This window comes from Canis lupus, chromosome 7 (genome assembly GCF_011100685.1).
Source record: "Canis lupus familiaris isolate Mischka breed German Shepherd chromosome 7, alternate assembly UU_Cfam_GSD_1.0, whole genome shotgun sequence".
Lineage (NCBI taxonomy): Eukaryota > Metazoa > Chordata > Mammalia > Carnivora > Canidae > Canis > Canis lupus.
Genome location: NC_049228.1, coordinates 7,548,583 through 7,573,928, shown reverse-complemented (window position 1 = coordinate 7,573,928; position 25,346 = coordinate 7,548,583). Strand labels below are relative to the sequence as shown.

Below are 25,346 nucleotides of genomic sequence, written 5' to 3'. Positions count from 1 at the left end.
TGAGCCTGTATTGGCTGGACTCTGACCTTTTCTTAGAAGACTTGGAATCGTTCTCCTGGTTTCAGTGGATTTACATTTGTGCAGAAACATATTAAGCATATAGGCCTACTTTATGTCTCACCTTTACAGCAAAAAAATAAAATAAAATAAAATAAAATAAAATAAAATAAAATAAAATAAAATAAAAAAAATAAAATAAAGACCATGAAGACTTGCTTTGTCAGTCTGTGAGCACAGTTGAGAACATATCAATTTAGATGGCAAGATTGCTGAGCTGGGAGATGGAGTAGTGGCCCTTGGTGTTCTGCTTCTCTAGACACACATCGAACAAACATTTCTTGAAGATTTCTGGCATGCTAGCCCAAATTTTTCCTTTCAATTCATTTCTCTTAATTTTTATAACATGTGAGATATTGTTGTTGTGATTTGTAGAACTAGAGTTACGGAGGTAAAGAGACTCACTCCAAGGCAACATAAAATAAGTGGAATAGTCAGGACTTGAACCTAAGTCTGCCTTATTGCCTAGTTCAGCTTCTCTCTTTCAGCCCTATTTCCCCAGTGTCAAAACATACTTTCCCCCAAAGCAGTACAAAAGCTGAGGTCAAGGGCAACCCTCAGTTTCGTATTTTGGGGAAGTTCATGGCCTCACTGTGAGCTTGGCAAAAGCTATATTCTTTCCTCTTGGGAAAAGTGTATATATGTATCAAATTTGACATTGAATTTCTTGAATTAACAGAGTCCTGAATCCCATTCATGGGCCTCAGTTTAAGAATTCAAAATCTGGTCTAAATTGTCAGGTTACTTATGGAGAAGTTAATACCAAGAGAGGGGAAGGAAATAATTTAGTCAATCACTTGGCAACAGAAATTTTCAAATTTTTATCTAGTTTTATTTAATCACCCAATGAATCTCCCGTATGCAACTGTACACTGAGAAAAAAAATGACACTCAGGAAAAGAATGAAAGTCAAGGTGAATGAACTTAACTGCTTTAATTATTTAAACCCCAAATTCTAAGCTCAAGTTACTATCAACTGTGAGGGCACTACCCTACAGAGTGGGGTAGAGCATGCCAGTGATTTTAACTCCTTCAGGTGTCTATTCACCCAAGAATCTCAAATTTCCAAGGCACCTCACCTTATTTACTAAGAAGCAACTTCTACATAGAAAGAATCTACGACATTAATATTCTAGCCTTGCCTCACGCCCTATAGATCAATGGCTTGTTCTTATCTGACAGCATCCACTGACATATTTCCCTGGGATCGAAGAAGGAAGAGAAGAAATTGCAGGTAGGATTTGCAGCTGGTTGGCATATTGTGTTTTTATTGAAGGGCTTTACAGTCCCCACATTGCCCGGATTCCCCAAATCCATGCAGTCAAGAGTCTCAGCATGCATGAGAAGCTGATAGGAGAGCCCTGTCAATAAGCCTCCGCTATTCCACATTAGTTGTCTCCTTACCAAATTGGAATATCGTCTTCAAGGGCTCTGACTCTTATCCTGGCAATTCTGTGTTTTTATGAGAGAATAAGCAGAGGAAATCCAAGCTGTGTAAATGTAGATCCATATACGGACTCACCTAGGCTACTCCTTATGGTAGACCACTTACACTGTTAGTTCCAGATCCACAAAGGGAAAAAATATATATGAAGGCACACTATAATTTTGATGAATTGTGAAAAGCACAAATTTTAGATGAAAAGCACCTCTCAGGTAAAAATCAACTCTTACATATTCTTATTGAACATGTGCCTGAGACTATGTTAGGTGATGGGGATATAAGATGAGTAAGAGCCAAGGTGTCCATCCATCCATCCATCCATCCATCCATCCATCCATCCATCCATCCATTATCTACCTGTCCTTTCAGGGAAAAAATGTTCTAGAGTTTCTATAGGAGCACAGAAATAGGTATAAATCAAATTAAACACTCAAGTAGGAAAACCTGGATGAATCAGCCATTAAGCTAAATTTGGAAATGGAGTGGGGCACCCTGGATAAATTAGAGATTGGAAGGATGAGTGGACATCTTTTCAGTGCAGAGATTGTATGATGCACCTCCACTGGCATGGAAGCATTAATCAGCATGGTGGGTTTAGGGAGTTGCATGTACTTCAATATTGTTGGAGTAAAGGTCATGGAAGATAGATAAGTGGGGGCAGGGAGAGAAGAGTCTAGAGAGCTATTCAGGGGCAGAATCAGAAAGAATTTTATGTGCTAAGCTAAGGAGTTTGAACTTTACCTTGAAAACTAAGGGGAGCTATTGAAGGTTTTTAATAGCGGTGAGTGGTAGGATCAGATTTACATTTTGGACAGATTATTCTGTCTGCAGGGAAGAGAATGTGTTGGAAAGTGTCCAGACTAGAGGCTGGAAGATGAGTTAGGAGGCTATTGCTGTAATCCAGATGGGATCCAGAATGAAGCAGTAACAGTTACTAAAGATAGGAAGACATATCTATTAAATAGATATTTAAGATGTAGGATATACTGTTTGTAAGTGGGAATGAAAAGGAAGAAAGAGTCAAGGACTCTGCTTTGGGCAATTATTTGTATGTTGGTGCCATTCCTTGAAGCAGTGGATATAATGAGAGCAGCACATGGCAAGGACATTAGCTTAAGGCAAAGTAATTTTAATTCATTTTAGGATATTTTGTGATTGGAAGAATGTTCAAGTGGAGATACCAACATAACAGTTGGTCTCGGGTAATAAATCTGAACTGAAAATACAGATTTTTGGATTCCTCCTGCATAGACGGCTGTGGACTAGATCATGGAGAGCATAAAACCTGAGAGGAACAAATGTGAAGATGGAGTCCAAAGAGTGGTCAGAAGGTTAGAAAGAAAACTGTAGAAAAATTGTATCAACAGAGGCCAGAAGAAGAGAATGTTTTAGCATGGAAGAGTTCGGCATGGTTGAGTGCCTTAGAAAACAAAGATGGGGTAATTTGGGTTATTTAATGATATGAAGGGCTTTGGTGTCCTACAAAAGATCCATTTCACCAGGGAGGTAAAAGTGGAAACCATGTTATAGGGGGATGAACGATGAGTGGGAGAAATGACAAATGATAAGAAATTAGAAAACAACTATGGTCGATGATGTTTTCAAGAAGATAGTCAAAGGAAGGAGGGAGGTTGGGCAACTGGATATGGTTTTGATTTGTGTTGTTTCATTTTGTTGTTGTTTTAACGGTGTTTATTTTCTCAGCAGGGAGTACCCTAACAAAGGGAGAATCGGATAAAAAAAATGAGACAGAAGGATAGAGCTGCATTCAGTAGGAGGTACAAAGGGACGGGATCTAAAATATGACTGGAGAGGGGATCCCTGGGTGGTGCAGTGGTTTAGTGCCTGCCTTTGGCCCAGGGCGCAATCCTGGGGACCCGGGATGAATCCCACGTCGGGCTCCCGGTGCATGGAGCCTGCTTCTCCCTCTGCTTGTGTCTCTGCCTCTGTGTGTGTGTGTGTGTGTGTGTGTGTGTGACTATCATAAATAAATAAAAATTAAAAAAAATAAAATAAAATAAAATATGACTGGAGAAACCATTCTTAGATAGCAGACCAGAAGGAAGAGGAAAGGTACAGATGGAGGTAAGACTGCAGGTGGCCCGGGAGGAGGCTGAGGGAGTGGGAGCTGCTGGTGGCGTGTCTCTGCATCAAGATAACACAGGCCAGTCTTATTGGAGAATGGCTGTGAGTCATCACTGAGGGTTTGGGATAACTAGAGGCCATAAGAGGTGGCCTGGGCAGCACCGAGGACCCATGGGAGGCAGCAGGCCTTGAAGCTGTAGAGGCACCCACGTGTGCTTTGGACCCGACTGTAGTGTCGCCTAAACCCTGACAATGCATCAGACGGTGGTCTGGAGAATAGGCTTATCTTGCCACAACACCAGGAAGCAGCTGTGGTGCAGCCGGGGAGGCACCGACAGGGGGACAACTATCCCGGGTCTTCATTTCACCAGACCACATTCCGCTGATGTGACCTTGAGCTGATAAGTTTACTTTCTGAGCCTCATTTTTCTGATCTGTAAAAGGGTTAAGATGGCACGTATCCAGGGTAGTTACTATGTATGAGAATTCACTCTGTCAATTATTTAATAATATGTAAAAATGATGGATGTTTTTCTGAATATGAATAATGAATACAGGGCCTTGGAGAGCTTACTACTATCTGATATAGAATAAAAGTAAATGGGAGTTGACGTGGCCGAAACGCAAAGTTGAGCAGTGCTGAACAGAAAGGACCTTTGCAATGAAAGACGAAGGCCTGGGAAAGTCTCTTCTTCCTTTTGTCTTTTCTCTCTCTCTCTCTCTCTTTTGTAAGTGAAAGTTTAAAAGTTATAAGATAATGTTAAAGTTATAAGATAAGATGCCTACAGTATCTCTATCCTAAGAATCTCATCTGAGAATGAGGCCCAAAGGAACCTTTGCTGGTTGACAAGCTGGGAGGTAAATATGGGGACTAGGATGCTGGTGCAAGCCACTAAGAAGTTGCCCCGGGGACATGCATCCCGAGCACCCTTCAGGTCCCACAAGAAGATAAAAGGAGAAGGAATCTGTCATTTTGGGAAAGACTTCAGGACTCTTCCTAAGGCAACTGAGGATATATCTCCTTTTCTCTGACAGCCAGATAGCCTGGTACTGCCCTTCCTGGTGTGCTCACCAGAGCAACGTGTCAGATGAGCAGTGTGGGTCTGTGTGTGTGCATAGAAAGGTCTGTTACAACTAATCTCTTATTTATAAAATCGATCCACTTTCCAAAAAACACTGTATGTTCTGAAATGCCATTTATGCGACACCTTTGGAGGAGGAAACAACAGGAAACAATTACAGAACAATAGAAGGCGGTTGTGTAACCTGGAATGAAACCTTGAGTTACCAATGATGAGAATTACAGAAATTCGTGGCAAGAAAGTGAGCATTGTGGGGCTGGCAGATCAGAATTGGGGGGAAAAAAAGTCAAAACTGGAAGAGCCCTAGAAGTAATGTAGGGTGTTTTTTTTTGTTTTTTTTTTTTCTGTCTGTCTTTTTCTAAACTCAACTCCATTTTACAGGTGAGGTGGTTAAGGCTCAGGGAGATGAAGTCACTTCCCCGGGCTCGCAGTGAACGAGGGAGCCGTAGTAAAAGCAGTAGAAATGGCAGATGCAGCCAAGAGGCAGTTAAGCAAAGCAAGAATCGAAGCAGTAAAAGCAGCACCTATTATGGAAACCATTTCAATTCATGTGGTGCTTCCTGGACACCTTCACTGCGTGAATCATTATATATGCATAATTCTCTTTTAATACATGCGGCTGCTCTGTAAGGTAATTTGTAGGTTATAATGAACATTTATCTTGGGTTCTTTTTTTAATTTGGCCATTCTAAATCTGAATCCCCCTTCTTATGTTTGAAGAATCGGTTGCTTTTCCAGGCAGACCGTGAGCTTCACTATAGAAGTTGGAAATCCCAGGCAAAGAGCAGAAAGGAACTTTCCCGAAGATAACAGGCTCTGGAGCCTGACATTTGAGGTTTTCATTTCAGCTCTGGGCGCACTAGCCAAGTTATTTGGCTCTCCTGTACCTTGGTTTCCTCCCTAGTGAAAATGGGGCTGACATACAGACTCCCCGTGGAGATTAAGAAGACCTGTGAAGATTAAATGAATTAATACATGGAAATACAGAGAAGTGTCTGGCACATCATAAATGCTCAACAACTTATAGCTACTTTCTCAGCCTCCCTAGCATCGGGGGTATGGGTCCATGGTCTATGGCCATCAATCACGCACACTCACTTTCACATACTGACAAGAAAAAACAGGAGCTGTCCAAAAAAAAAAAAAAAGTCATTTTTAGTTAATATCAAATGGCTGCAGCCACAGCAACAATAACTAGCTTCTAAAGATGTCGCTGGCAACAGTGGACCGCTTGGTCCTTCCTGCGAGCTACCCAATTTCCTTCTAATAGACTTCTTTTCTCCTTAAATTATCAGCTGGTATCAATATCTTCCATCTAGGAATGCTGACTCGTTAAAGAAGGCTTACTATTTTTGGCGATTAGCACTTAAGAAATGCTCAAGTAGCTGGTATATAGTGAAGCTAGGAGGCCAATTCAGATTTTTCTCATTCCAAATCCTTGTTCTTTTGCACGATGCTGCTCTGCCTTGGAAACTCATGGACTCCTCGTGTTCATGAACATGAAGCAGTCCCGTAGACCACCCCTCAGGGCAGGGATGTCCCGGACAATATCCTACATGGTGGTCGTCCAGACTCCGCACGAACTCTACCCATGATGGGGAAATCACGGGCCTTGCATTTGATCAATTGCCAGATGCCTTTTTGATTGCTGTTCTTTAGACACACGGTGGTGGTTGGTGGATAAAAGAACAATAACTTTTGGTACCTTCTGTTTTATTAGATTTCCAAGACTACTGACCCCAGTTACCACAAACTGGGTGGCTTAACACAACAGCAATTTTGTCTCTTACCAATTTGAGGCCAGAAGTCTGAAATCAAGGTTGGCTCCTTCTGGAAGCTCTGGCCCAGGAACTTTTTTTTTTTTTTTTTTTTTTTTTTAAGATTTTATTTATTTAGGAGAGAGAGAGGCAGAGACACAGGCAGAGGGAGAAGCAGGCTCCATGCAGGGAGCATGACGTAGGACTCGATCCCAGGTCTCCAGGATCACACCCTGGGCTGAAGGCGGTACTAAACCACTGGGCCACCGGGGCTGCCCTCCTGCCGGGAATCTATTCATGCCTCTCTCCTCATCTCTGGCAGCTGCCAGCAATCCCCAGCCTTCATTGGCTCACAGCTGCACCCCTCCAAACTCTGCTCCACCCTTACATGGTCTTCCTCTTCCAACGTTTTTTCCTCTGTGTGTCTGTGTGTCCAAAGCTCCCTCCTTTCTCTCGTATAGATGACACCAGGCACTGGGTTAGGGCCCCCTTCAACTCAGCATGACCTCATTTTGACTTGACTAAAATGGCTAAGACCCTATTTTCAAGTAGTCGCATTTACGGGTAGGAGGGAGAGGACTCGAACATATCCTCTCGGATGACACAATTCAGCCTACAACTGTGATCAATAAAATTAAAATATGAAAATACTTTTTATTAAAGCACCTGTGAGTTTAGCCAGGTGAGAGAAAAGGCATCCTTGGCTGCTCACAGGAAGAGGAAAAAGCCAGGAAAGAGACAAGGCAAGGTGCTCGCAGGAGATCTGTAGCCTGGAGATGGAGCTTGTCCCTGCTCCAGGAATCTCTACTAGGTCTTAGAAAAGGCTAGAACCTGACAGATACTTACAGATTAACACATTAACATTTATCTGCCAAGCCCTTCCCTTTCCCAAAGATAACCCGCTACCAAAGGCTTTTCTTCAGAGCTGGTTAAAAAAAAATGGATTTTCTCTGTTTATACATATGTATAGTTTAAAAAATATATATGAGGTCAAGCTATATTATATATTTATTTGTATTGTTTTTCATCTTGCCATTTTCTCTTAAATTTATATCCTAGATGAGCATGTGTAGGTCTGCCTTGTTCTTAGTCATTTTACTTTTGATTTGAAATTGATTTTATTTTATTTTATTTTTTGCCAGTGCAAGCAAATTACAGTTAAGAACTTATACAATAGAAGTCTTTGCACACAAATACAAGTATTTCTTTAGATCTTGGAAGGTGATGTTACTATATCAAAGTGTATACGTTTGAAATCTTTATTAGGAACTGCTGGCTTTTAGAAATTAGTTTATCAGTTCATTTTCTCACAAACAGCCTGTTTTTGTGTCCTTGCCTACACTAATATTATATGCTTTATTTTTGCTAATCTGATATGAAAAAAACATATATTTTTTTCTTCACCCTTACTACTGGTAATGTTGGAAAGCTTTTCATATCTTTATTGCCTATTTAATCTCTCTCGTGAATTACCTGTTCATAGTCCTTACATTTTTATTGATCTATTTATCTTTTTCTTATTAATTTGTAGGTGTAATTTTTATATTTTGTATATTAATCCCTCATTTTATATGATCATTGCAAATCTTTTCTCCCCAGCTACTAGTTTTAACTTTACTTATAGTCTTTTGAGGATGGAAGTTTTAAGGTTTTATGTGTTCACATGTATAAATTTTTGTTGTGTTTTTACATCTTCTACATTTTTGGATACTTTTATAGTTTTGATGTTTGTGCTTACTACATTAAATCTTTAAGTGGCTTTATTTTTGTGGACGTGTGAGGGTCTAGCTTCATTTTTTCTAAGAAATAGCCACTGATTTCACCACCATTTATTCAGTAGTTTGTTTAAAGTGTTGAATTCTTCTTAGTGTCTTTTTTTAAATAAAGTTTTATTGGAACACAGCCACCATTATTTGTTTAGTTTTGTCGATGGCTACTTTCACAGGACAGTGTCACAGCTGCATGGTTGCAACTGAGCCTTGATGGGCCAACAAAGCCAACAGTATTTGCGATCCTGCCCTTTAGAGAAAGGACAATATTATTTTTTTATTTAATTGAATTTTTTAGCTTTATTGAGGTAAAAATCAACAGATAAAATGGTAAGATGTTTAAAACGTTCATCTACATGCATATGTTATAAAAAATTTCGTCTAGTTAATTAACATCAGCTCTCATATTTATCTCTTCTTTTGACTCCTAATTCTCTCCTGAATTGAAATACCTTCTTTTACATAGCGCCAATCTGCTTGTGTAGTGACGTTTTCTTGAATTCTCTTCTGGCCCATTTATCTACGTATCTATTCCTGGATCAACGCCATACTATATACAATTATAGGTTAGTGGCATATTTTGGTATCTGGTACATTGGATAATTCCCTTGTTTTTCTGCTTCAAAGAATTCTTTGCTCTTTTGCATATATTACTCTCTATATACGTCATAGAACCACCCATTGAACTCTACAACCAACAAACTCTTGCATTGCTGATCAGAATTTCTATGAATTTGTAGATCCGGTGATATTTGACATCTTAACAATATTAACAGTTTTCATTCCGAAAATGCTTCATCATTTATTTTATATTCCTTTTACTTCCTCGGGGAAAGTTTTATAGTTTTCTTCTATGGATCTTGCGCATTTCTTGTTAGATTTGTGCACATGCATTTAATGAATTTTGTTGCTATTGTATATTGCATATTTGCTATTTTGCCAACCATACTCACCTTCTTTTTTTGGGGAAATCTCATAGTAAGGAAAGGAGTTGCTCTGGTTTTACCTGCCTCTTACTACAGAAGGTAAAGTAGAGAGGATATTTTATCTCCCCACTTCTGACAGCTACAGAATGAACATATAACTTAGTCTTGGTCACTGAAATGCTACTACCATAGACTTTAAACCTTAAGAGAACAATGCAAAGGATCTGTTAGAGATATTTTTGGTGTAGTAGCTGCTTGGAGGTGGAGTGATGAGGTTCAGTGGCTTGGTGGTGAGTGTACTGGGACAGAGGAGACCAGCAGCATGGCAGTGGTGGTCAGTGGTGGCACTGCCATGCAAATTGCTTTTGGTATGATCTTGGGTGTGCATTGCTTGTTCTCGATTTCTGCCTGAACTTCCTCCAATCAATTCAGTAACCTGTTTGATACCCTTCCAATAATCTTTGTTTTGCCTAAGATAACTAGAATTAGTTTCTATTATTTATAACCAAAAATCCTGACAAGGGATTATCTTACCATTACCGTTTATAATTGGTTACGGTTGATGCATATACATGATAGCAATTTTTGCAATAGTTTTAGAAGTCAAGGAAAAATGGATTATTTGACCTTCTGTCATTCATGTTTCAAGGATTCTGAGGCTGTCATAGTCCTGAGAGTGCCTGGCTATTGAACACCTACCACATGACGGGTACATGTGTCCTTACTGCATTCAATTCCTATAATTATTGTGAAGACCTGCCATTTTTATTTCTATTTTTATAAATAAGAAATGGAGTTTTAGAGAGATTATGGTTCATGGTTATGTAATTAATCAGGAATGGAGCCAGACTTTGAACTTATGTTTGTCCTATCCTTGAGCCCCTGATCTTTTTAGTTCAACAAGCTGACTTTTTAAATAAGTATCATCTTTTAAATATTTACTTCCCAGATATACTTGTGTAATATTCATCACATTTTCCCCCCTAAGAACATGGACATTGCCTCAGGTCTTCTCTTTAGACCTCTAAGCTTTATTCATGTCCATCCTGGGGCACTTGGGTGGCTCAGTTGGTTAAGCATCCAACTCTTGATTTCAGCTCAGGTTATGATCTCAAGGTCATGGGATCGAGCTTCATGTCAGGCTCCACACTCAGTGGGGAGTCTGCTTCAGATTCTCTCTATTCCTCTCCCTCTGCCCCTCCCCTGCTCATGCACACATTCTTGCTCACTCTCTCCTTTTTTCTCAAATAAATTGACTGCTAAAAAAAAAGAAAAAAGAAAAAAAGAAACCCAGGTCCTTTCTCCATTTTGACAAAGGGGAAGAAAAATACAATCTCCTCTTTTTCAGGGGAGCTAAGTTTGAAGTTTTTAAAAAAGGGACAACAATTAGAAAAATAAAACGAGGTGCCACAAACAAGTACAGAGACATTTTGCAGAACATAGACATCTGAGCATAATTTTATACGCTGTTTAGCCAGCAAATTGTCGCACATATTTCAGAATGTTTAGAGACCAGTTTCTTTATTTTTATTCATCGCATTCTGGAATAGATATCAAATCATGATGTTCAGATTTCTGGCCTTGGTAGATTTCACTGAGTGTAACTTTTAGTTGTCATGTAGTCTTCAGTTTCCTTCCCCAAACCTGCATTGAATCAAAGTTTCCTTGCTCAGTCCCTCAAGTCATCTTCTCTGGCTTGGTAAGATGGGATTGAGAGTTCAGAGGCTGCCCACACGCAAGCTCTGAGATTCCTTCTCTTGAAGTTTCTCCTTCCCATCTACCAGGAAGAGGGTCCCATCCATCTGATTGTACAAATGCCTCTCAGGGCAGTTAGAAACTCTTACACTGACTTTAGTGTCATTATTTTCCTCTTTCTAGAGGTCTCTATGGCTTCAGTCTATAAGTTCCAAAATTGCCCTTGGAAAACATTTGTTTTTCTGAAACCTATTCGTCAATATTATTAAGGTTGGTTCTCTCCCTAACCTAATATGCTGATCTAGTGTCTTAAAGATTTGGTGGTTACATTTTCCAAATGTAAAATTGGAATATATGGTCTGACAAGGTGATAGAATATTTGGAAAATTTCAGGTCTGACCTAGAAAATTCAGGACATGCAGTTGTCATACATAATGGCCAAGTGGCCTAGATAACACACATCGTTTTCCCTGATGCCTGTCTGCATCATGACAGCTTCATTTTATGGCCCAAGATAGCCTGTCTCTTTCTGCTTTGGGTCACCTCGTTAGTAAATCCCAATTTCCTCTCAGAAGGATGAATCCTGCTTTCAGCTTATTTGTAACACAAGGATGAGTGACAACCCTTGTACCTGGCTTCACCCACTTCTACAGATCAACTTGGCTTTACACAAAGGGAGTTTCCCATGGAATGTCTTGTGGCTGAGTAACCAGCCCAGCCACACTGGAACTCAGGCCATGGAAAGCTAGTAGGCTCTCCTCCAGCCTGTTTGCATGACCTAGCATGCATAGTGTGGGATGGAGATTCTTTTGGGAGAATAAAAGAAATTAAATAATTTTCCCCTGGGAAAAAGTAGGGGAAATTGAAAATAAAGGTGGGAGGAGGAGGACGTGCTTGTTTTTCTGTTGTGGACTGTGATGAGGAGTGGAAATCGATTTGCAAGGCAGAGAGAGCAGCAGCAAGACTAGTTCTCTTGAGAAGTTTTTGATTTCTGAGCACATGTTTGGTTGCCTAGGATCCAGGTGTTCACGGAGAAGACAGAATTTAGGAGAAGGGCTCTCTTCTTATTTGGGGTATAAGACCCCTCTGTGACTTACAGTTTGGGAAGCACCAGGAGAAGATATGGGCTATGCACTGGATGTGTCCCCTCCCCAAGTACATATGTTGAAGCTGTAGCCCCAACCCATGTGATTATATTGTAGATAAAGCCTAGAAGGGGATGATAGAAGCTACTCAGGGTCATAAGGGTGGAACCCTGTTCCGACAGAACTAGTGTCTTTAGAACAGAGGTAGAGACACCAGAGAACTTGCTGTGTCTCATCATGTTTTCCCATCATGTTAGGACAGCAAGAAGGCATCCTTGGAGAAGGCAGGAAAAGAACTCTTATCAGTAACTGAATTCTGTTGGAACCTGGATCTTGGACTCTCCAGCCTCCAGAAATGGGAGAAAGTAAATGCCTGTCTTTTTTTGTTTTGTTTTGTTTTTGTTTTTTAAGATTTATTTGAGAGGTAGGGGGAGCAGCAGAGGGAGAGAATCTTTCAAGCAGACTCACCTCTGAGCATGGAGCCTGACACGGGGCTCTATCTCAGGACCCTGAGATCATGACCTGAGTTGAAACCAACAGTCAGACCCTCAACTGACTGAGCTACTCAGTGGCTGCTTTTTGAACCCCCCAATATCAGGTATTTTGTTATAGCAGCCTGAGCAGACTGAGGCACCTCCATCACAGATGTTGTTTCTTTAGAGTACACTGGCAGCAAAGGCAGGACAGGGTAGAGGGCAGAGGAGGTTCAGCAGAAAGGCTCTGGAGCCAGGTGGAATGGGTTTGTATCATGCTCTGCACTCACTAGTTCTGCAATGGTGCAAGTTAATTGATCTCTCTGTGCATTGATTTTCTCATCTGGCAAATGGTCCTAATTGAAGATTAAATGAGCAAATACATGTGAAGTGCTTAGAGCAGTGACTAGCATGTAGGAAGCTTGAGCAAGTGTTCACTTTTACAGGCCTATCTCATTTTACTGCACTTTGTAGATACTATGGGTTTTTTTTTTGTTTGTTTTGTTTTGTTTTTAACAAATTGAATGTTTGTGGTAACCCTGCATCAAGCAAATCTACCAGCACCATTTTTCCAACAGCATTTGCTCATTTTGTGTCTCTTGTTGCACTACAGTACTTCTGGCAATATTTCAAACTTTGTTTTTTATTTGTTTGTTTTTATTTTTTAGTGAGCTCTATGTCCAGTGTGAGGCTCGAACTCACAACCCCAAGATCAAGAGTCACATGCTCTACTGAATGAGTCAGCCAGGCACTCCTCAAACTTTTTCATTTTTTTTACATGTGATCAGTGATGTTTGATGTTACTATTATAATTGCTTTGGGGCACCATGAACTGTGCCCATGTAAGTTGTGCCAATATATTGTGCCTACAAATTTAGTGGGTAACTGTTTTGTGTGCTCTGACTGCCCTACTGACTCATTGTTTCCCCACTTCTTTCCCTCTCCTTAGTCTCCCTATTTCCTGAGACATAACGATTTTTGAAATTAGGCCAGTTAATAACCCTACAATGGCTTCTAGGTGTTTAAGTGAAAGGGAGAGTTGCACATTTCTCACTTTAAATCAAAAGCTAGGGATCCCTGGGTGGCGCAGCGGTTTGGCGCCTGCCTTTGGCCCAGGGCGTGATCCTGGAGACCCGGGATCGAATCCCACATCGGGCTCCCGGTGCATGGAGCCTGCTTCTCCCTCTGCCTATGTCTCTGCCTCTCTCTCTCTCTCTGTGACTATCATAAATAAATAAAAAATTAAAATAATAAATCAAAAGCTAGAAACGAATAAGCTTAGTGAGGAAGGCATGTTGAAAGCTGGGTAGGCTGAAAGCTAGGCCTCTTGTGCCAGTTAGCCAATTTGTGAATACAAAGGAAAAGTTCTCGAGGGAAATTAAAAGTGCTGCTCCAGGGAACACATGGATAAGAAGAGAGGGAAACACCCTTATTGTTGACATGGAGAAAGTTCTAGTGGTCTGAATAGGAGATCAAGTGAACTACACCATTCCCTTAAGCCAAAACCCAATGCAGTGCAAGATATTGACTCTTCAATTCTGTGGAGGCTGAGAGAAGTGAGGAAGTTTCAGAAGAAAAGCTTGAAGCTAGCAAAGGTTGGTTTGTGTGGTTTACAGAAAAAAGCTGTCTCTATAACATCAAAGTACAAGATGAAGCATCAAGTGCTGATGTAAAAGCTGCAGCCAGTTTCCCAGAAGATCTAACTACAAGAATTCATGAAGCTGGCTACACTAAATAACAATTTTCTATTAGAAGATGCCATCTAGGACTTTTCATAGCTAGAGAGAAGTCAATGCCTGACTTCAAAGCTTCAAAGGATAGGCTGACTCTCTTGTCAGGAGCTGTGCAACTGGTGACTTTAAGTTGAAACCTATGCTCAGTTAGCATTCCAAAAGTCCCAGGGCCCTTCAGAATTATGCTAAATCTACTCTGTTGATGCTCTATAAATGGAACAACAAAGCCTGGATGATATGATAAAAAAAATCTGTTTACAACATGATTTACTGAATATTTTAAGTCCATTGTTGAGACCTACTGCCCCCCTACCCCCCAAAAAAAGATTCCCTCCAAAAGATTACTGCTCCTTGACAGTGCACCTGGTTACCAAGAGCTGTGGTAGAGATGTCCAATGAGATTAATGTTTTCTTGCCTGCAAAATAATCCATTCTGCAAACCATCCAGTCTGCAGCCCATGGATCAAGGAGTAATTTTGACTTTTCGTCTTATTTAAGAAATACATTTGGTAAGGCTATAGCTGCATATATGGTGATTCCTTTGATAAATCTGGACAAGGTAAATTGAGAAATCTCTGTAAAGAATTCATCATTCAAGATGCCATTAGGAACATTTGATTCATGAGAAGAGATTCAAATATCAGCATTACGGGAGTTTGGAAGAAGTTGATTCTGACCCTCACGGATGACTTTGAGGGGTTCAGGACTTCATTGGAGGAAGTCGCTGCAGATGTGGTGGAAATATCAAGAGAACTGGAATCAGAAGTGAAGCCTGAAGCCATGAGTGAATTGCTGCAATCTCCTGATAGAACTTGAATGAATGAGGATTGCTTATGGATGAGCAAAGAAAGTGGTTTCTTGAGATGGAATCTACTGGTGAAGATGCCATGAAGGCTGTTGGAATGACAACAAAGGATTTTGAATATTACATTAACTGAGTTGAAAAAACAGTGGCATGGTTTGAGGGGCTTAACTCCAATTTTGAAAGCAGTTCTACTCTAGGTAAAAGGCTATCAAACAGTACCACATACTACTAAGAAATTGTTTGTGAAAGGAAGAGTCCATTGATGTAGCAAATTTCATTGTTGTCTTAATTTAAGAAGTTGACACCCAACCTTCAGCAATCACTGCCCTAATCAGTCAGAAGCCATCAACATTGAGACAAGACCTTCCCAGAAAAAAGATTATGACTTGCTGAAAGCTCAGATGATGGTTAGCATTTTTCAACAATAAAACATTTTTTATTGAGGTATATACATAGTTTTTAAAATATAATGTTACTTCATACCTGCTAGACTACAGCATATATAAACATAACTTTTTAGTGCAGTGAGAACCCAAAATAACCCACTTGAGTCACTTTATTGTGATTATTTCCTTTCTTGTGGTTGTCTGCAGCTCAACTTGCAATATCTCTCAGATCTGCCTGTATTTTGTTTGTTATTATACTTTTTGCTTCCATAAGGAATCTTATTATCATTTTTTTCTTGTTTTTGTTGGTGGTGTGAGGAATTCAGAGTAGGGTACCATTAATGGAATTATTTTTGAGCTCATTAGATATCTTGCTAGAGCTCCCACAAACAATCTGCATAAGCTTACATGGGGCATTGAGGATCTGTAGTTAATCAGTTGATACAGAAGTCTTTGCAAATTTGGATATAAATATTAATGTGACCTCACTTATATCCATAGGCTGATGAGGCCTGTGTGTATCAGTATAACCTGTAATTATTGTTTTATAATGCTCCTTGCAGAAGCAACTGCTAACATCTCACTGAAGTCCATGCTTTCCTCCCCCTCCTGGACAGATTGTGATGCCAGCTTTCCTGCTGGTAGGTGCATCTGTGTAACAAAAGGCCAGTTATAGAACGTGACATGGAAGTGATATGTGCCACACCCAGGCTTGGCCCATGAAAACTTCCCGTGGGCGCGTCTTGTGCATTTCTTCTTCTAGGTGGCAGGAATGAGAATACCTCTAAAGAACAAAATCCAACTCCTAAAAATGGCAGACACTCCATCAGTCCTGGTCCTTGAATAATAGCAACTGTTCACCCTACTGGCAAAAAAAATGAGCTTCTATTGTGTTTGTGCTATGCATTTTTGAAAGGTTATTTGCTACTGCAGTTAGCCTAATATATTTTAAATATCATAAGCCTACCATAAGTATAAAATACTTCTTTCATGTTTCTTCAAAAGGGTTATTTACCTACACATTATAGATGTAGTTATTTCTTTTTCTTTTTTTTTTAAGATTTTATTTATTTATTCATAGACACAGAGAAAGAGAGACAGAGATACAGACAGAGGGAGAAACAGGCTCCATGCAGGGAGCCCGATGTGGGACTTGATCCTGGGTCTCCAGGATCACACCCCAGGCTTCAGGCGGGGCCAAACCGCTCTGTCACCGGGGCTGCCCATGCCACCGGGGCTGCCCGATGTAGTTATTTCTATAAAAAAGCAAGACTCACGAGATTTGGTTGGAAAGCACTTTTATATTTATTACCCACTGTCTTTTTTATACTTGCTCAGTGGTAGAGGTCTTTCCTTTCCCATGGACATAAACTAGGGTGAACCTCACAACATTTCTGGACTCTTCTAGTAAAGACAAAGACCTATGTTTATTTAAAATTGCAAAGACAAACTCAATTTGGTAATAAACATGTCCATTCTTATATAATAACCAAAGCTTCCAACTTCATTGAAAGGTCATATTTTCCTCCTTCATCTTCTTGCTAGGGGCATGTTGCAGATGGAGTCTCCTGCCTTCGGGAAAGATGGTGTGGTCAGTTTTTTCTCTATATTTTATCTGACCATCCAGGGTAGAGTGGAGTGTGGAATGGGGGATGGGGATGGGGGGCATGAGAAGAGATAAGGGGAGCAGAAAATTTGCACAGTCAGACTCAAGAGGTAGACACTTCTTTCTGTCTCTTTCATGAGGCTGATCTTCAGAAGTTTTTTGGAGATATCGTTTCACTGGTAGTTTCTGACCTTCAGTTACCTAACCTGGGTGTATGATTCTCTGGCCCAATTTTATTATTGAATCTTGAGTCCCCTTCAGTTTTTAAAAGTCCGTGATCCACCTCCTGGTTCTCTCTGGTCTTGACAAACTTTCAGGTGGGCTATGCTGAAAAGCAGTTTAAAGACTCTAATTCTGGCTCTGTCTTTGGTATCCTTTGATCTGACAACTTTTATTTCTTGCTGGATGGGTGAATAGTCAACAGAAACCCTCCTTTGTTCTACTGCCAAAGCCTCTAGCCAGTTTATCTTTTGTTCTCTTGATTTCCGGAATGGAATTAAGATATCAATACATCGTGGTACCCTTATCCCACATCCAAGCACAGGAACACATCTCAGATCCACTGAGTGTTCTCATTGAACCTAACTTTCTTAGAGTTAGGTGAAGGTCAAAAGGAGATACTCATAGTCCTATATCCCCAAAGAGATTCTCATCACAAATCTCTGCATTCGTGTTCTCTTCTCTCTTTTTGTTAAAGATTTATTTATTTATTTGAGAGAGAGAAAGAGAGAGAGAGAGAAGAAGAAGAAAGAAGAAGAAGAAGAAGAAGAAGAAGAAGAAGGAGGAGGAGGAGGAGGAGGAGGAGGAGGAGGAGGAGGGCCAGAGGGAGAGGGAAAGAGAGAATCTCAAGCAGACTCCACCTGACATGGGGCTCAATCTCATGACCCTGAGATGGTGACTTGAGCTGAAACCAAGAATCAGACGCTTAACCAACTCAGCCACCCAGGTGCCCTGTGAATTTATATTCTTTTGTCCCTTAATATATAACCTTAATGTGGATGAGGAGGTTCAAGAATCATGACACTGATTTTTATCATTTCCTCTGAAAATCTGCATCTTGATTGTGTATCTGAAGGTGGTATCCAGTATAATTGTAACTCATTATAAAATTTCAATTTAAACATCCTGCTACAAAAATAAAAAATTAAAAAAATAAACATCCTGCTACAAAGAGGTTAAATGTGCTATATATCAAAAACTAGGATATGAGATTCTGAGACTCAGCAAGTAGGTGGTTAGTGAAACGATGAAGAGAAAGTAGGATTTGAATATATACTGAGTCTTTATTATATAAAAGCTTCTGAAAAAGGCATTAGAGGTTGAATAAAGTAGAAAACGTGCATAGTCACTGCCTTTATGGAGCTTGTAGTCCAGATAGGGAGACAAATATTAATTAAATAATAATTTTTTTAAAAATTTTTATTTATTTATGATAGTCACAGAGAGAGATAGAGAGAGGCAGAGACACAGGCAGAGGGAGAAGCAGGCTCCATGCACCGGGAGCCCAACGTGGGATTCGATCCCAGGTCTCCAGGATCGCGCCCTGGGCCAAAGGCAGGCGCTAAACCACTGCGCCACCCAGGGATCCCATAGTTAAATAATTAAACAAAATGATATATAATTTAAAATATTGATGATTATATGAAAGGACACTATTGGATGTTATAAGACAGAATCAGAAACACCTGATTTAGATGGAGAGTTTTGTTTGTTTGTTTGTTTTTTTGTTTTTGTTTTTTTTAGATGGAGAGTTTTTAAGGAAAAGTCATTAGGAGGAGGTGGCCAGGTGAAATTTTGAGAAGAGCATTACAAAGAGAAGGAAGGTTATCTTTAAAGTCTGTGAGGCTATAGTTGGCATAGTAAATATGAAGAATTAAAGGAAAGCCAGAGTCAGTGTTCCCTTAGGAGCCCAGTCATGCAATGCCTTGGAGGCCAAGTAGGACATTTTGGAAATCCATTAAAGGAGGAGTAAAAGGGTAATATTTGTGCTTAGGAATGATCATATTAACTGCTGTAGAGAGGCTGAATTAGGATGGGAATGAACCTAGATAATCCAGGAAAAAAAATGTGATTCAGACCAGGTATGGTAATGAAGATAGATGGAAAGAAGAAGGCTTATTTGGGGTATACATTGGAGGTAATCACAAAAGGACTTGGACTTGAATTGGATGAAGAAAAGGGAAGTATTTAGGACAACTCTCAGGTTTGTGGTTTGACCAAAAGGTGAACAGAGAAGGCATGCACTGATGAAGGGAATGCTAAATAGGAGCCAATTATAGGCAGGAATGAGAGAGTATAAGGAAAGCAAGAGGAACTTGGCTCCTGCAAACTGGTCTGAGGCAAGGGTTAAAAATTTTCATATGCTTGGACACAAACACCTCCTTCTCGGGAAGAGAATAAATGAGAGCAAATAGCCATGAGGGAGTAATGGTTGCCTGGACGAAATTAGAAGAAACATTTTAAAGCCGCTTGCGTAAGTATTTTTATTGTCCAGGAGCCCTAAGAGAATGTTGATCAAGAACAAAGGCATCCTGTGATTGTCTTGTGTCCACTAAAAAGTAATGACTACAAAATAATGCCTGTGAGACTGAAGGACACTTGCCTACTCCCAGCCTTTCACTCTTTGGAAAAGCGTCTTTAGAAACCTTGCATGCTACACAATCAGAGAGTGATATTCCTCTGTCTTGTTGGCTCCCTGGTATACAAGCTGTCCCTAATAAATACCTGCTTTCTTTCTCTCAAGTTCAATGCTCATTTCTATGACATTGAGACTCAAGAAACTGGTCTTAGAGGTCTGGTAATAGGAGGAAGATATGAAATTTAGTTCAAGACACACTGGATTTGAGGAGTCCGTGGAACTTCTAAACAGAGAGGCTAAACCAACATTTGCATAGAAGCATCTGGAGCTCAAAAGAGAAATTTATTTATTTATTTATTTATTTATTTATTTATTTATATTTTATTTATTTATTCATGAGAGACAGAGAGAGAGAGAGAGAGAGAGGCAGAGAGAGAAGCAGGCTCCATGCAGGGAGCCCGATGTGAGACTCGATCCCGGGACTCCCAGATCACGCCCTGGGACAAAGACAGGCGCTAAACCACTGAGCCACCCAGGGAATCCCCCAATAAATTTATTTAAAAATTTTTTTTATTAATATGTATTTTTTATTAGAGATTGATTTGCCAACATATAGTATAACAGCCAGTGCTCATCCCATCAAGTGCCCCACTCAGTGCCCGTCACCAAGTCACCCCATCCCCCTGTCCACCTCTCCTTCTGCTACCCCTTGTTTGTTTCCCAGAGTTAAGAGTCTCTCATGTAAAGATTTTATTTATTTATTCATGAGACACACACACACACACACACACAGAGGAAAAGGCAGAGACATAGGCAGAGGAAGAAGCAGGCTCCATGCAGGGATCCTGATGCGGGACTCGATCCTGGGACTCCAGGATCACGACCTGAGCCAAAGGCAGATGCCCAACTGCTGAGCCACCCAGGTGTCCCTTCAAAAGAGAAATTTAAGCTAGAGATTAAAATGTGGGAGTTGGTGGCATACAATTATCACTTAGAGGTTGCATAGAGAAGGAGTCGTCAGTGAGGTGAGAAAAAAAAAAAAAACAGGACCATGAGACTTTATCAAAGCAAGTCTATTAAGAAAGAAAGAGTGGCAGCTCCATTGAAATTTGTTGAGATATCAAAGTAGGAACAGCAACTAAAATGTGCCCATTGGATTTTGCAATAGTGATTTTGCCATTAGTGATTCTAGTAAGAAAGTTTAGGGAAGAAAGAACTTGGAAGAAGTTATTGTTGAGTGGGTAGCAAGCATTCCAGGATCAGATGCTGGAAGGACAAGATTCATTACCAGATAGTGAGATGCAGAAAGTGGAGAGTGGACACAAGTCGGGAATCAAGCACACAGAAGGATGCCAGGGCAAAGTACTACATCAGAAGGACAAAGAATGATTTAGAGTCAGAGGATCCTCAGTGATCATTTCATCAAACCTGACTCCACAGATGAGTAAGGGGAGCCCTAGAAATGACTGTGGACGCCACACAGTGAAAGGATAGGTGAGCCAGGACTAGAACCTTGTCTGTCCAGGATTGGAGTCCATCACTTTTCCTGCTACCTATGTGGCCTCCCACGGTCTGCTTCTTCCAGGCAAGTGACTCAGGAAGAGGATCTCAGCTCCGTTGTCAGGCAGCACCTGGCACTCCCATCTGGAAGAAACTCATTGGAGCAGACTTAAGTGACCTGTACTTACAACCGGCAAGCCAGGGTCAGAAATAATCAAGCCTCAGCCGGATTTATCAGCAGCTAGAAGCACGCTTCCGAGGCTGCCTGTCTCTTTGAGTTGCTCAGGCACAGGCCACACAGCTCTCCCTCGGTCTCCAGTGGCAGGAGGACTTCATAAATGACATTTGATTATGCTCAACACAGCAGCCAGAGGCTGTACACCAACTGCAGTAAAGACAGCAAACACAAGCGATCTCCATAAAACACGGGAGCCCTGGGGGAATGGAATCGAAATCTTAATGTAGAGATCCACGGCCACTAAGGCAAATGACAGCAAAATGGGAACAAATTGCAAAACCAATAATAATAAAATTCCTGCTTGTGCTGCCTGTAGGGCATCGGCTCTCCAATATCACCCCCAGGGAGCAAAGTCGACTCTCCATGGGGTCAGGGGAGGCTATTAGAAGCCTGCTTGCTGGGCTTCTCAGCTGGAACCCATGGTTGCTGAAATAGCTTTGTGTTCAATTGAGTTGGAACCCTCTAATCCTGCCTTTCCGCCCGAGGAATCATAGGCAAATTTAGCCTAATTCCCAAACCGGGAATATTGAGACGTATGAATCTGGATTTTTTTTTTTTGATTTCTCAAATATTTAGTTTTGAATGAAATTTTTGAATTTCAATGCTACTAGAAGTCTTGGAGAGATCATTTAGTTCTCCCCATGTCTTTATTCATAGAAATGGAGAGCCAGAGAAATAGGAGCCTTTGTCCCGAATCACACAGCTCGTGACAGTGCTTGAATTGGAATCTGGGGCTCTAAATACACAGTCATCGCTCCCAGGCAGATGTAGGGAAGGAGGACTTACTGTTAAATCAGGAACTAAATATAGATGGACTTTTCCCCCCCATTCTAAGAGAGTCACAGAATTTATCTCAGGGGGAAATTTATTCTTTTGTTTAGAAACATACTTTCATTATTATTATTATTTTTTTGGTCAGAAAAGGCACAGCTTTGGGTTTTGTCTAAAATGGTGAAGTTAGGCTCTCTCCTCCTCCCCGTTCGACAGACAGCGGCATCTTCTGGTGCAGGGCCAGTCTAGTCCCTGAGACACGATGGTGAAGGTCGGAGTGAATGGATTTGGCTGTATTGGGCGCCTGGTCACCAGGGCTCCTTTTAACTCTGGCAAAGTGGATATTGTCACCATCAAGGACCCCTTCATTGACCTCAACTACATGGTGTACATGTTCCAGTATGATTCTACCCTTGGCAAATTCCACGGCATGGTCAAGGCTGAGAACGGGAAACTTGTCATCAATGGGAAGTCCATCTCCATCTTCCAGGGGCGAGACCCCGCCAACATCAAATGGGGTGATGCTGGTGCTGAGTATGTTGTGGAGTCCACTGGGGTCTTCACCACCATGGAGAAGGCTGGAGCTCACTTGAAGGGCAGGGACCAAGAGGGTCATCATCTCTGCTCCTTCTGCTGATGCCCCCATGTTTGTGATGGGTGTGAACCTTGAGAAGTATGACAATTCCTTCAAGATTGTCAGCAATGCCTCCTGCGCCAACAACTGCTCAGCTCCTCTGGCCAAAGTCATCCATGACCACTTTGGCATCGTGGAGGGCCTCATGACCACAGTCCATGCCATCATTGCCACCCAGAAGACCATGGACGGCCCCTGTGGGAAGCTGTGGCATGACGGCTGAGGGACTGCCCAGAACATCATCCCTGCTCCACTGGTGCCACCAAGGCTGTAGGCAAGGTCATCCCTGAGCTGAATGGGAAGCTCATTGGCATGGCCTTCCGTGTCCCCACCCCCAGCGTGTCAGTTGTGGATCTGACTTGCTGCCTGGAGAAAGCTGCCAAATATGACGACATCAGGAAGGTGGTGAAGCAGGCATCAGAGGGCCCCTCAAGGGCATCCTGGGCTACACTGAGGATCAGGTTGTCTCCTGCGACTTCAACAGTGACACCCACTCTTCCACCTTCAATGCCGAGGCTGGCATTGCCCTCAATGACCACTTTGTCAAGCTCATTTCCTGGTATGACAATGAATTTGGCTACAGCAACCGGGTGGTGGACCTCATGGTCCACATGGCCTCCAAGGAGTAAAAGCCTCCTGGACCACCAGCCCCAGCAAGAACAAGAGGAAGAGAGAGGCCCTCAGCTGCTGGGGAGTCCCTGCCCCAACTTAATCCCCCAACACACTGAGAATCTCCTGACCTCCAATTTACATCCCAGACCCCGAGGAAAGGGAGGGGTTTGGGGAGCCCTACCTTGTCATGTACCATCAATAAAGTATACTGTACCCAGCCAATAAATAAATAAATAAATAAATAAATAAATAAAATAAAATAAAATAAAATAAAATAAAATAGAATGGGGAAATTAAGTGAACTGTATAAAACTGCATAACAAAATAGAAGTGCATTCTCCCCAGGGTTGGAGGGATTGTTTTGTTCTGTCTGGGGATAGCAGTGGGGTAGATTTCCCCTGGAGGAGAGTTCTGGTGGGTTCTTAGCTTGTGGACAGAAGGGAGAACTCACCAGGCTGAGTGAAGTTGGCTGTGGGTTTTACAGACCTAGACAATTTGGGGAGCAATGGCCTCCTTACAGGTGGCTCCAGAATGTGTGATATTACCCTGACATTAGCCCTGTTAGCCTTCAATGACAATGGTTTGTTTCACTGCTAAGCATAGTGTGAATGGTGTTGGGTAGAATGGAAGCAATGTATGGGCTTCCGGGCACTGAAGAGGGGAGGCCTTCCTAGCACCTCTCTCCCTGGAGACTTTGAGGCCTAGAAGAAGTGAAAGCAGCATGACAGGAAGAGAGAACCACATCCCAGAATTCCAGAAGCTGACAAACAAGTGGAGGCTTTGGGGAGGGCAGGCAGTGATGACCACCAGCCAGGTGGCAGCATGGGAGTAGGGAGCAGTTGGACCCAGACTCAACCCAAAACCAGACTTACTGGGAGGAGGTACTCTTGCAGGAGTGGTGGGCAAGCCATGAAAGGTAAGAGACTCTAGATTCTGCTTTAGGAAATGAGAAATTGTGTGGGTAATAAGTATCAGAGGGGACCCTGGCCTTGGGTATTCGAGTTAGTCACTTAACTTTGCTGAATTCTCTGTCCTCATGCTAAAAGAGGTTCAATTTTACTCTTCAAAGTTGTTGTTCTGATTCAATACAATAATATGTTAATGTGCCATAGAATGAACACATTATTTCTCTCTTTATATTCCTGCTACATGGGCCATCTCAACCCCAAAGCTAATCGGTGCCAATATCAGTGCAATCATTCATTTAGCTTTCTCTCCTGCTCAGTCACAAGGTCATTCCAAAGAGCAGGTGAGCAAAGGCTTTGTGGTATAGAAGGGATTCCAGGCTCACTCCTTCCTAGAAAGTCAGCATTTCTCTCTTTGAATCTCCCTTTTTATTTGGGGTTTCAGGATGAAAGATTCAGGAACTGAAATCGTCCCCCTTCTACATTTTGAGATTAAGATTCCAGAGGTATCCATAATGGGGAAAAAGTCATGAAGAAAAGTAAAGCCATTCTAATCACCAGATACTTAGATATGGTCAAAGGCGATAGGGATTGCAAGGTAGGTGGAAAGGAAAACAGGAGTCAGAGAGGATCTGAACCTCTTTTACTGGCAGTTCTCTGGAGCTTGTGGGAAAGCACAATATATATTTTGAGCTGTGTACATCTCATTTCACTGTTTAAAGGAAAATAGCAGGCCCAGGCCACAAGAGGCCCACACGGAGAGACGGGGCCTTGGGGTATACATACACTCAATACTGTGACCTTCTCAAACATAAACATTCCAGAGATGAATAGTTTATGACTTCTGCTGGTGCCTGAGATAGCTTCATAAATGAATGAATTAGATTTGGCCACAGTAAATACCAACTGTAAGAAATTTGCAAGGCCAGCAAAAGAAAAACAAAGGAATGGAAGCTTCTGGTTATCCTTACAAGAAATGTGATGATTTTTCATTTGTAGACTCTGTAATATATGTTAATTTTCATGCTTTCTAAAGAGAACAAAGGATTCTTACTTTTTCTGGTGGATGCTATAGATTATGTGGCATCCCTCTTCTCCTTTTTTCTTAATGATTCAACTCTGACTTTGTTTAGGGTGGCAATGAGCCTAGGTATTCCCCAGCGCCTCCTTGTGCATAAGGTAGCTGAATAGAATAGTTCTGGCCA

The 25,346-nt window shown here is 41.4% G+C and overlaps 1 long non-coding RNA gene and 1 pseudogene across 2 annotated transcripts in view; both read left to right on the top strand.

The window, feature by feature from the left end:
• LOC111096609 overlaps positions 1-25,346 on the top strand; it is a 35,166-nt gene that overhangs the window by 8,879 nt on the left and 941 nt on the right. The window contains exons 2-4 of one of the 2 annotated variants that reach the window (XR_005361575.1): positions 1,240-1,291; positions 3,209-3,279; positions 5,050-5,258. This is a non-coding gene — a long non-coding RNA (uncharacterized LOC111096609). Of the gene's footprint in view, positions 1-1,239; positions 1,292-3,208; positions 3,280-5,049; positions 5,259-25,346 lie in introns of those variants that run through there. The other variant, XR_005361576.1, reaches the window with a different exon arrangement.
• LOC490271 lies at positions 22,253-23,253 on the top strand (annotated as a pseudogene).